Below are 13,568 nucleotides of genomic sequence, written 5' to 3'. Positions count from 1 at the left end.
TGCATAAAAAAAAAGTAAAGACATATATCAACAATATAAGAAGGAATCTTTTTCTAACTGGTTTGTTCCATGTGTAGTAACATGTCTAATCATTTTCAGTTTCAACATGTGGGGTAAAATGTGGCTCCCACAAGGGTTGAGCCCAACATGCAAATGAAAGGTCCAATAACTACATTTTCCCCTAAGACTATTTAAGTCCAGAGTCTTTCCAAAGGAATAATCAGATTTGAAAGGAAGCTTTGTATTTGTCATCCAAGGATTCTTTTGGCAGAAAATCTGGATTTAAATGGTCTCAAAGTATTCATGCCTTTCATTCCTTTCATGGAGTATCATACACAATTATCATCATTTAAGATAATGCAAACAATAGCCGATCAAAGTGTTGATTTATAGTGAACTATATCAGTGATATAAAAAAGATGTAGTCACAATCCAATCATGGTATAGTTCATACAAGAAAGAAAAAAAGAAAAAAAAAGGATCTTATGCAACATCAAAGGTAACACTCAGTAGACAACTTTTCAACCCCAAGAAGAAATCACATATATGTAACCTAAGAACAAAATGACAACCATATGGGATGAGCCTACAATATTAATTTTAATGCAGTCATGAATAGTGAATACAATATAGCCAAGGATCATAAGCATCAAACAATATCTCTACAATCTAAGTTACAGTCAAAGTTACAAGACCCGATCTACTTCATAAAAGTGAAAATATCAAAAGCCACATAGTACTGTGGTGGTGGGAAATGCGAGATCGGGTGATTAGGACCTAATCCCATTTTTGCCAACACATTGGGAAAACAAAAGAGCCTATCAAGGTAGATCACTTTGGCTACTTCTTTTAAGAAAGAGAGACACAAGGATTACCTCTTAGGGTTTCTATTCCTCTTCTTGCAAATGATGAGAAAAACTAGGGTTTGATTGATCAACTAGACTACGAAATAAAGACTAAAGCATAAATGAACTCGGAATTGCACAAACTTGTAGATCTGAAATTGAGATATTGAAAGCATGAAAGGGGGAGGATTCTTGATGTGTACCTAGTGCTAAAAATTGAACAAAACTAACCTACACTAGGGTGCCACACCATAATTGTATTTCTGCAGACAGAAGGCTACAACTGAAACATTGCAAATTGGAGGTTTTGAAGCTACAACATGCCAAAAACCACTGAAAAAGTAGAGGGACCATGGTGCCACACCACTTTCTTGGGTAGGACCAGGGTGCGACGCCCCTTTCCCAGGCATATTAGGGTAGATCTGATGATTCTGGGTGATTCGTGTGCCTTTTGTTGAGCTGAAAGTGCCATCGAGTACCTATTTCTACACCTGCAACTAAAAAGGGAAGGTTTGGGTGGCTATATGGGGTTTTGGATTAGTAAAAAATCTATGTTGGTGATTTCCACCTCCATAAATAATTGATAATGTACTCAAAATGTGTGTGCTAGAACCTTGTGTGTATGCAAGATCCTAAAATGAAAGATACTAGAGCTACCCTATGCATGAGAGTGAACCCTAAATGTAAATGTGAATGTAAATAACAATTCTTCAAGACAAATATGCTTAGTGATCTAAAGCATGAATTCAAACATGCAAATTGATGTAAATAAGCCCATACAAAGACATGAAAATAACATGAACTCATACCAATCCCCAAGGGAGAGATATTGCCACTAGATCTCCTATTACTCTTCAATGTCTTCAAGGCTCCTAATTGATGATGAATGCTTGATGAAATTTTGTTGAATGTTGTTGAATGTTGTTCAAGACTCCAAATAGGCTTCTTTTTCACTACATAGAAGGCTCCTTATGCTTGCTTTGCTGAAAACTCCTTAGATTAGATAGATCTTAGTTGCCTTCAAATGAAGAAAGAGAGCTCTTTTGTATGAAACCCTAGATCTTAATTTTGACTTAATTTTGCCTTTAGGCCAACCTAGGAATTGAATTTCCTGCCAATCTTTTGGGGTTAAGCTTTATAATATCATAGAATTGTGCTCCCAAAATTTCAGGAAAAAAGCCGAGGACCGTGGCGGGAACGCACATGGTCCAACCAAATTTTCACCAAAATTTTCAAGGTCATTAGATATGATGATATTAGAGTGAATCCCAAATTTACAACTGATTTTTAGGTGTTTTGATATGCGAAATTGGGCCTTAAAGGTTGAAATAGAACATTATTAGGGTTGATGATTAAATGATTTATTGGAGGAATAAAATAAAAAGGGGCACACTTAGGGTAAATGGTACAATTTTATAATGTGTGAAGTGATGAAATATGACTTTAGATTTAATTAAATTAATTAATTAAATGCTTAAAGGGAAATAATAATGCAAGATGCAAAAACACTAAGGCAGGTGCTAACCTAAGTGTGAAATTGTACCACACTAGCAAGGGTGTACAATTTATGACACTACATTTAGCCCCCACTTTAGTGGTCATATGACACTACATGCATATGCAAGCTAAAGTACATAAAAGTAAACATCATGAAAAAGAATATATCCAAAAGTTGTCGGATGAAGCCCACAACGGTATCTGCAGTATACAGTTAGGATCCGCACCGTACAAAAACACATGTTAGATAAAATCACAAAATCATCTAAATGATTACTAAGGTGATTAAAATTCAAGGGTAGTTATATACCCCCCTATTTCAGCTTGCTAATTTTAGTGTTGAAACAGGGTATCATGTTTACCACATCGAATTTTGAAAGAAGATTGATGAAAAACGCTCACAAGAAGATTTGATACAAGATCAAAAATTAATGGAGAATCATTTATTAAGAAAGAGAACTAAGCCTCAATTCTAACATAACAAAGAGTGTGAGGATTTGAGAGCTCTCTAACACAAGATAAAAGATTTAAATGGAAACAAATGTAAAGAAAAGGAAGAAGAGATAGAAATCATGAATACACACTTTGGTGATCCATGAGAAGAGATAACAAACCATGGATATCTCGCCCCTAAAACCAGGTGATCCATGGAGAGAAGGATACCTGCCTTCAACACCAAGAAGATATCCATAATACAACAATGTCATAAATCCAAGCAAGAGAGGGAATACTCTTCAAGAAAGGATAAGATATTTGAAAAGAAATATCTTGCTATATAAGTGTAAATGATATCCTTGGAGGAGATGAGATCTGTCTTCAAAAGACTTCTACCATCAAGATGAGTTGTCTTAGACAAATATAACATCTTCTAGAATGAATGAATTCAAGAGATTTGAAAAGAGAAGAGGATTCGGATGACATCAAAGAGACATTATTTATATCAATACTCTTCTAAAAGAAGGCAAGAGATCATCATGAGGGATATGCATGTGCACAAAATAGAAAGGTTTATTATAAAATATACTACTAAATGAAGAAAATAAATTGATCAATGATCAAAAACTTCCAACACCAAGGAGGAGGTCCCAATTAAGGATATGTACTTAAGATCCCCATTAGGGATTCTTGTTCCAATATAAGAGGAGGAATTCAAATATGAATACACCTCTACAATCAATAAAAAAACCCTTATAGAAGACACTACTTCACAAAGGGGAAAATTCAATATTAAGAAGGAGAAATGTTTGAAATCACTCTTTCACCCCATATATAGGGAGAAGAGATGAGATATAAATAGGCTATTATGTTCCTTCCAAAAAGTATGATTGCACGTGAAAATGTACCATCATGAATGACAATGAGCCCCTAGTAAGTGAGCTACCAATGTCACATAATGATGAGAAACATAATAGCCATTAATGTTATTTAAAGACAGGATAGATTTAATGGGGTATTTCAATATGACATGTTAAATGATCTACTATAAGTGATATTAAAAACATGTATAAGATGTTGAATGTTAAAAAGTCTTTAGAAAGAGAAAAGTTTATAGGAGAAGAATAGGCCACTAAGTCATACTTCTCTTGCACACAAGAAATATTAGGAGAGGGATAAGTATAATTCATTAGAGCCCTATTCCTAGAAGAAGGGATTTTAGAATGAGTAGAACATAAAGTTTCATAATGGGGATTAGAAATCTCTTGAGGAGATTCATAAAGAGATTTGTTCATCACCAAGATTCCCTTATTAGGGGGATGAGCCTTGAAAGAAGTAGGAGATGATTTAATTGAGGTGAGGTCATCATCACTACTAAATATAGCATTCACATTGAGAGATGGTCTCTTAGATTCTTTGGTGGGCTTAGAATGATTATATCCAAGTCCAAATGAAGCTTCATGTATATTATGTTCTAAAGGAACTTTAATTACTTGTTCATTTGTGCCACAACCATTGCCATCATAGCTTTTCTTAGCCAAAATGTGAAAAACATGACCATAAGGGGATGCCAAATCAGAAGGAGATGGTGATGCCTCATAGGTATCAGTTCTATATGGATTAGAGGAAGAATTTGAAGAACCATTTGAATTAGAAGAAGCCACAAACTGGTTACTTAGTTGTTTAGACAAAGTAGGTTTCTCTTTAGGTTCCTCCTTATATTTATCCTTCTAAGTCTTAGATCCATTACAAGGTACCCTATAGAAGAATCATCATCATTTGTGAGCACTTCTTCGGGATAAAAGATATCCTTGGAAGGAGATTCCAATTGAATAGAAGAATCAAGAGTACTAGAAAGAACAAAAACATTAAAGGAAATAGATGTATTTGAAGAATTAGAAGGTTTGGAAGAAGAATGGGAAGTAGTTGGACAAGAAGATCCAGATTTTAATGGTTCTTGAGGTTTGGTATCAGCTAATAAAGTGTACTTTGTATTGATATAAATGAACTTGACTCGCCTATGAAAAGTTGAGGGGATAGCTTGCATTATATGAATCCAAGGTCTCCCTAATAGAAGATTGTATGTCAAATTACGAAGCATAACATGAATGGGTGTAGATAACACAACAGGACCTACCTTAACAAGCAAGGTTATGACACCTAGACGTTGTTTAGAAACATTATCAAAGCCTCGAAGAGTAAGAGAAAAAGATTTGATGAGAGAACAATCCACTTTAATCTTATCCAAAAAGTCCACACCACAAACGTTAAGGCCAAACCCATTGTCCACAAGGGTTCATCTTAATAGCAATATAATGGATAGTAACCACAATCATAAGAAGATCATATTGATATTGAATTTGAGGAGAAGGTAACTCATCTTGTGTGAATACAATTTAAGCTTTGGATTTGTTTATCGGATCAATCAAAGAGAACATGTTATCAGGTGTCACTGTAGGTGGGACATCTAAGTTTTTCAAAGCATCTTGTAACATCCCATGATAAGAAGGTCAAGTTTGAACTAAATCCCAAATAGAAATCTTGGTAGGAGTAGCTTTAAGTTGTTCAATGAGATCATATTCCTTACTAAGATTTGATATACGAGGTGCTTGTGTAAGAATAGGTTGAGAGGGAGAAAGAAAAGCTAGGATAATGGGAGGAGGACTATGTTGCATATTGTTTCTTGTGTTGTAGGTATGATCAACCATATGATAACTCTCTCCAGTGATTTTCTTATCATACTCATAAGGGCTCTTAGTAGGATAACCTCCTTGCACAATAATAATAGGTTTCTTAGGATTGCAAAAAGAATCATTAGCATAACCACCTTGAACCACTAAGATAGGCTTACGTGGGGAATTTTAAGAAGGACAAGCACCTTGAATTGTGAAGAGGGGTTTGTTAGCTGCTTCATTCACATGTATCAAATTGATTGAGGATGGCTTAGGAATATCAAAGGTGTCCTTAGAAGAAGAATGAACAAGATAGTTGGAATAATTGTTGATAGTCCCTCCTTGCACTAAAATGTTATCATGGATAAGACCAATTTTAGGAGAGAGACTAGGAGTAGGTATTGATGTTTTAGAAGAAATATTATTACTAGAAAAGGTCATATCATCCTCTATCATCAAAATAAATACATGGGGAATACACTCTCTAGGAGAAGGATCAAAATTACTTTCTAATGTCTCACCTTTGAGAGGGAGATCTCTGAAAAATATGTTAACCATCTTGCCTTGAACTAGGGTATCCTTATGAGTAGAACCAAGTTGAGGAGAGGGAGATGCTTTATTTTTAGAGGGAGAATGATTGAGATTCATGGAAGGTGAGATGCTATCAAGGGAGTTATCAATAATGATTTCAACCCCTTGGGATAGGGTTCTCTCATGAGGGAGAGAATAATCAACACCTTCTTGTAATAGTTCATCCCAAATAGCGACGTCATCGAAAGGAAAAGTATTAGAAATGTCTTGCACAAAGAAGTCCTTATTGATATTTCCAATTTTGGGAGAAGGGATAACATTGTTCATTAATTCTTTATCCTTAGGAAGGAGAGCATCAATACATGTTTTTAAATCATCATTTTGCCTCAAAATGTGGTCAATAGGATCTTTAGGGGAGAGAGAATTAAGGAAATTGGTCATGGTTTCATATTATTTCTTTAAGGAATCTTTAGGGGTAAGACAAACATTAGGAGAAGGGAAAGCATTTGTCATTAATGCATCATCTCTACTGGGAATTTTGTTGAAATCAAAAGAGGAAATTCCATCACTAGGAAAAGTAGGGACAATACCATCTTCTTGCATAAAATGAACCTCATGAGGGGAGTATTATTTAGGAGGGAGATGAACACCTTTCTCCAAAAATTCATCCTTAGGAAGGAGATCTTTGGGAGAAGTGCCCATAACCTCTTTTTGTACTAACATGACCCCATTGGTAAGACCAAATTTAGGATAAGATAATTCAATGTCCATGAATACATTTTCACTTAGAGAGGCATCATGTAAGGAAGGTAAAGTAAAATTAAGAAAAGTGTTTATGATATCATCCTCTTCTCGAAGATAGCTAGATGAGAAGGGCACATTTTAGGAGAATTGTCAAGATCACTCTTCAAATCTTCATCCTTAGAACATGGGAGAGTTTTGAAGGGATTGGTAACAACTATTTTAGGTAGTAAAATGTTGTCATAGATAAGAAGAGGTTCTTTAAAAGATGGAAAAATTTAAACAAGGAAAGCTAACCCATTATCACATTTAAGAAATGAATGCATCATGACAAAAAATTTCCTCTTTCAAATGTTTAAATTATGCAAAATAGAAGGAAATGTTCATTTTTAACCAGTGCAAGAACTCTAAATGTTGACTTAGAAAATGAAATTTATGAGTGAAATGTGTTCCAAAATCATATATGAAATTAATGATCCAAATCAAGCTATCCACAAGTTCAATTTTGAACTGAAAAATTAGGGTTTTAACAAAATTAACCTCTAAATTTTGAGATTTGTAGGAAATTGAAACTTGTAAATTTAAATTTGAATTTGAAATAGGAAAAAAAATCATATCTGAGAACATAAATCAGCCTTAAAGAAGATTGGATTCATGTCGGGTTCACCAAAATGTGGTGGCGCGAAAAGTGAGATCAGGTGACTAGGACCTAATCCCACTTTTGCCAACACATTGGGAATACGAAAGAGCCTAGGGGGGTATATCACTTTGGATACTTCTTGTAAGAAAGAGAGAACTAAGGATTACCTCTGATGGATTGCAAATGATGAGAAAAACTAGGGTTTGATTGATCAACTAGACTAGGCGATAAAGAATGAAGCACAAATGAACTTGGAATTGCACAAACTTGCAGATCTGAAACTAATATACTAAAAGAATGAAAGGGGGAGGATTATGGATGTTCTCTTAATGTTTCAAATTGAACAAAACTAACCTAGACTAGGGTGCCACACCACTATCCTGTTTCTGCAGACAAGAGGTTGCAACTAAAACACTACAAACTGGAGGTCTTGAAGCTGCAACCTACTAAAAATCACTTAAAAGAAGAGGGACTATGGCACCACACCACTTTCTTGAGTAGGAATAGGGCACCATGCCCCTATCCCGAGCAGATTAGGGTAGATCTAATGATTCTGGGTGATTCCTGTGCTTTTTGTTGAGCTGAAAGTGCCTTCGGGTAGTTGTTTCTGCACCTGAAATTGAAAAGGGAAGGTTTGGGTGGCTATATGGGGTTTTTCCTTAGTCAAACCCCTATTTTGGTGATTTTCGCCTCCATAAATAGCCGATAATATATTGAAAATGTGTGTGCTAGAACCTTGTGTGTATACAAGATCCTAAAATGAAAGAAACTAGAGCTACCATATGCATGAGAGTAAACCCTAAATGTAAATGTGAATGTAAATAAAAATGATTCAAACCAAATATGATAATGATATAAAGCATGAATATAAAAATGCAAATTCATGTAAAGAAGAAAGAGAGCTCTTATGTATGAAACCATAGATCTTAATTTCGACTTAATTCTTCCTTTAGGCCAACCTAGGAGTTGAATTTCCTGCCAATCTTTTGGGGTTAAGCGTTATAATATCATAGAATTGTGCTCCCAAAATTTTGGGAAAAAAGCCGAGGACCGTGGCAGGAACGCACATGGTCCGACCAACTTTTCACCAAATTTTCAAGGTCATTAGATATGATGATATTAGAGCGAATCCCAAAGTTACAACTCATTTTGAGGTGTTTTGATATGTGAAATCAGGCCTTAAAGGTCGAAATAGGACATAATTAGGGTTTATGATTAAATGATTTATTGGAGGAATAAAATAAAAAGGGGCACACTTAGGGTAAAGGGCCCAATTTAATAATGTGTGAATTGATGAAATATGACTTTATATTTAATTAAATTAATTAATTAAATGCTTAAAGGGAAATAATAATGCAAGATTAAAACACACTAAGGCGGGTGCTAACCTAAGTGTGAAATTGTACCACCTTAGCAAGGATGAACAATATATGACACTACAAGTACTCTACTTCATCAAAACTCAAACAACCAAAGCATTCATCTGGATAGTCGAGACAATTTCAAAAGAGCAGGAGCATCCATGAAGAGATTGGTGGCACATAGAAAGCATTCATGCCACTAAAAGGAAAAAAGAATGGTCTGAGTATAGTATAGAGCATTACTGATAGAGTGGGTAAAAGTTGTGAATCACCTAAAGTGCAGTCATCAACAAAATAAGGGAAATCATTGTCATTTGATCTTAATATAAGTGATAGCCCAGTTCATAAGGGATATAGTCACAAAAGAAGAGTATAAAGATCTCTGCCAGAATGATGATCTGTAGAAGGTATCATTGCCAAAAATTAAAATCTTAGTCTACACATAATAACAATGATGAAAATGAAGAAATAGACAATAAAATAGAGTCAAGATCTAGTGTGATAATGGTTTGTGGTATCTAAATCAATGGAAGGCCTATTGAATTTCCTAAGATAGTTTTTTGTTTGAAGTTCAAAAGAGGTCATGCCATTAAAATATAGTGTTTTCTTTCCTGTGAAATTATAACAATAATAGCACTGTTATAAAGCAACTTCAGAACAGACCAAAACAAAGGTCAAACTTGTAGAGATATGACAGTTCCAAAAGATACGGCTAGAAGAAAAGAAGGATACTAAAACACAGGCATTTAGAATCATCAATGGTGTAAGATAGTTCAAATAAATAAACATTAATAGTGATTCACAAAGTCGTGCATGGAGAATAGTCTACACTACAGTAGTCATGTTATGTTGATAACTATTCACAAGAGTGATAACTCACCTAGAGCATGTAGCAGCAAGGAAAATCACTGCAGATGTCATGGCCACCATGGTTGTTGTCAAACCCTCTCATCCTCAAGCTTCTTCAAGAAGTTTTGATAGAAATGAGATGTTTTCATCTCTTTCATCGAGTTTTATTTTAGGGTTATTTTTTGCCCTAAGGGAAAAAACTGACCCTTATGCATTTTGGTGGGATATTTTATAAAAATAAACCTTCAAAACTAATACCACCATGGGCCAAGTTTTGTTACTTATGCCCTAAGACTTTATGTCTTTGACACAACTATGCCACATCACCTTTGAGGAGGTTGTGCCAGCACTTGCACATGCTTTTTATGTTTTAAATAAAAACTTATTTTCATTTATCCATTGTAAATCATTTTGACTTTAAGGTTTATTTATAAACCTTATTATTCATTTTGTTAGTATTCAATGCAAATAGGAGTGGTTGAAAGAGGAAGACTCGATGAATAAGAGATGCCAAGGTTTTAGGTGTAGTTGCGGGTTGTTTGCATGCATGGAGGGTATCTAAGGGCTTTTTAGTCCTTTTAGGGAAATTTATTAAGGCTTTGAGTTGTAATCATGTTTGACTAAGTCATTTTTGACTTTTTCACACCTTTGAGGCACTTTTGGAGTAAGATTCATTTGCTGGATTTAAGGGTTTTTGTTGCATTCGACCCCAGTTTGTTTGGAGTTCCTCTTCACATGGTTTATCTATGTATAACTCATTCTTGAGTAGTTCCCGATTATGTAGTTTGTAGCCTTAGTGACTTCTAACAGTCCTTTGTCCTCTCCTCTTGCCATATTTTGTAACTCATATATTTTGATATTGATAATGGTGCCTTGGAAGTTTTTGATAGTTTGATCTCTTCTTATTCTTGCGGATTTGTGTATTTTTTGATTGATCAAGTTATCAGTGAAGAGTATTTCATTTCCTTATAATTTTGCCTCACTATATTTCATACCTTTTCTACAAAAGTGTCATGTATAGGTTTCAAGTTGTGTCTAAGTTATTGAGTAAGTTTATTAAGACCTTTTTGTGAAATATTAATGCATGTGCATGTCTGGAATAAGTTGTATTATCTTATTATTGTCAGTATAGTTTTCAGAGTGTTTCAACTTTTTGATTATCATAAAATTAGCAGTTTTGGTGAATCACTTAGTATTTCCCTTTAGTTTGCAGAAGTAGGATTTTCATTTTTAAGTTATTTTATTTTGCTTTTCCTTTTGCATCTTGTATTATTATTTCCCTTTAAGCATTTTGGGATACAAAAATCCTTGAAATCAACTGTAATTTTGGGATTTTCTCTAATATCATCATATCTAGTGACCTTGAAAATTTGGTGAAAATTTGGTCGGACCATGTGCATTTCCGCAACTGTCCTTGGCTTTTTTCCCAAAATTTTGGGAGCACAATTATATGATATTATAATGCTTAACCCAAAAAGATTGGCAGGAAATTCAATTCTTAGGTTGGCCTAAAGGCAGAATTAAGTTGAAATTAATATCTAGGGTTTCATACATAAGAGTTCTCTTTCTTCATTTCAAGGCAGCTAAGATCTATCTAATCTAAGGAGTTTTCAACAAAGCAAGCATAAGGAGCCTTCTATGTAGTGAAAAAGAAGCCTATTTGGGGTCATCAACAACATTCAACAATATTTCATCAAGCATCATCATCAACTAGGAGCCTTGAAGACATTGAAGAGTAATAGGAGATCTTTTTATGAGCTTATTTACATCAATTTACATGTTTAAATCCATGCTTTAGATCATTTAGCATATTTGGTTTGAATCATTGTTATTTACATTCACATTTACATTTAGGGTTTACTCTCATGTGTAGGGTAGCTCTAGTTTCTTTCATTTTAGGATCTTGCATACACACAAGGTTCTAGCACACACATTTTTAGTACATTATTGGCTACTTGTGGATGTGGAAATCACCAACATAGGGTTTTGAATAGGGAAAAACTCCATATAGCCACCCAAACCTTCCCTTTTTAGTTGCAGGTCTAGAAATAGGTACTCGAAGGCACTTTCACCTCAGCAAAAGGTGCAAGAATCACCCAGAATCATCAAATGTGCCCTAATCTACTTAGGACAGAGGTGTGGCACCATGGTACTGCCCAGGAAAGTGGCATGGAACCATGGTCACTCTTCTTTTTAGTGATATTTAGCAGGTTGCAGCTTTAGGACCTCCAGTTTGCAGTGTTTCAGTTCCAGCCTCTTGTTTGCAAAAATAAGACAATGGCATGGAACCCTGGTCTAGGTCAGTTTTGTTCAATTTTTAGCATTAGGTACACATTGAGAATCCTCCCCCTTTCATTCTTTTAGTATCTCAGTTTTAGTTCTGCAAGTTTGTGCAATTCCAAGTTCATTTATACTTCATTCTTTATCTCCTAATCTAGTTGATCAATCAAACCCTATTTTTTCTCATCATTTGCAACAAGAGGAATATAAACCCTTAGAGTTAATACTTGGCTCTCTGTTTCTTACAAGAAGTAGCCAAAGTGATCTACCTCCCTAGGATTTTTTGTATTCCAAATGTGTTGGCAAAAGTGGGATTAGGTCATAGTCACCCGATCTTGCTTTTCCCACCACCACAGTACTATGTGGCTTTTGATATTTGTGCTTTGATCAAGTAGATAAACTCTTGTAACTTTGACTATAAATTAGATTGTAGATATATTGTTCGATGTTTATGATCCTTGGCTATAATGTATTCACTATTCATGACTGCATTAAAATTAATATTGTAGGCTCATCCCACATGGATGTCATTTTGTTCTTAGGCTACATATATGTGATTGTTTCTTGGGGTTGAAAATTTTTCTAATGAGTGTTTCCTCTGATGTTGCGTAAGATCCTTTTTTTCTTTTTTTCTTTCTTGTATGAACTGTACCATGATTTGATTGTGACTGCATCTTGTTTATATCACTGATATAGTTCACTATAAATCAGCACTTTGATCAACTATTATTTGCATTATCTTAGATGATAATCATTAAGTATGCTACTCCATGAAAGGAATGAAAGGCATGAATACTCTAAGACCATTTAAGCCCAAAGTTTCTACCAAAAGAATACTTGGATGAAAAATACAAAGCTTCCTTTCAAATCTGATTATTCCTTTGGCAAGACTTTGGACTTAAATAGTCTTAGCAGAAAATATAGTTACTATACCTTTCATTTTCATGTTGGACTCAACCCTTGTGGGAGCCACATTTTACCCCACATGCTGAAACTGAAAATGATTAGACCTGTTACTGCACATGGAACAAACAAGTTAGCAAAAGATTCCTTCTTATATTGTTGATATATATCTTTACTTATTTTTTTATGCACATTGAGATCGACTGATATATACATATAAGCACATGATCATGTAGTGCATAATCAGTCATTGCTTAGATCCTTCAAGATCTAACATCATTGCTATGACTAATGCAATAAATTGGGCACTTGGAAGGACTCAGGATATACAAGGACAATCGACTTCAGACAACCATTGAGGATGCCTAACTAGTCATACATGCAATGATTGGTTACTCTTTCTACATGCTTATGCCTAAATTTTACTTATTTCATTTATTTGTTGTTCTTATTTTGTTTAAAAGAATAAAAGGCCAGTTCCATGGCTTGTGTGAGACTACATGTACATTTTTATATTCAATGAATAAAGATTAAATTATTTTTCAGAAAAGATTGCACAAATCTTTCTATGATATGTTCATTTACATGAAATGAAATGACTTTCTTGAACTCTGTAATATTTAAAGTTATTGTAGTTTTTATAGATGAATACAATGTAAGAAGTTTTAAAATGCACCTTTTGCTTGACAACATGGTGGCCCTACTTGATTGAGCCTGAAAGTGAAAATCAGGTAACAATAAATATTATAGATCTAAAAAAGCCAACAATTGAAAATGAAAGATTACTACAACCCAACAAGAAAGGAAGTTGTCC

Source organism: Cryptomeria japonica, chromosome 4 (genome assembly GCF_030272615.1).
Source record: "Cryptomeria japonica chromosome 4, Sugi_1.0, whole genome shotgun sequence".
Classification (NCBI taxonomy): domain Eukaryota; kingdom Viridiplantae; phylum Streptophyta; class Pinopsida; order Cupressales; family Cupressaceae; genus Cryptomeria; species Cryptomeria japonica.
This window is presented reverse-complemented; position numbering follows the sequence as displayed.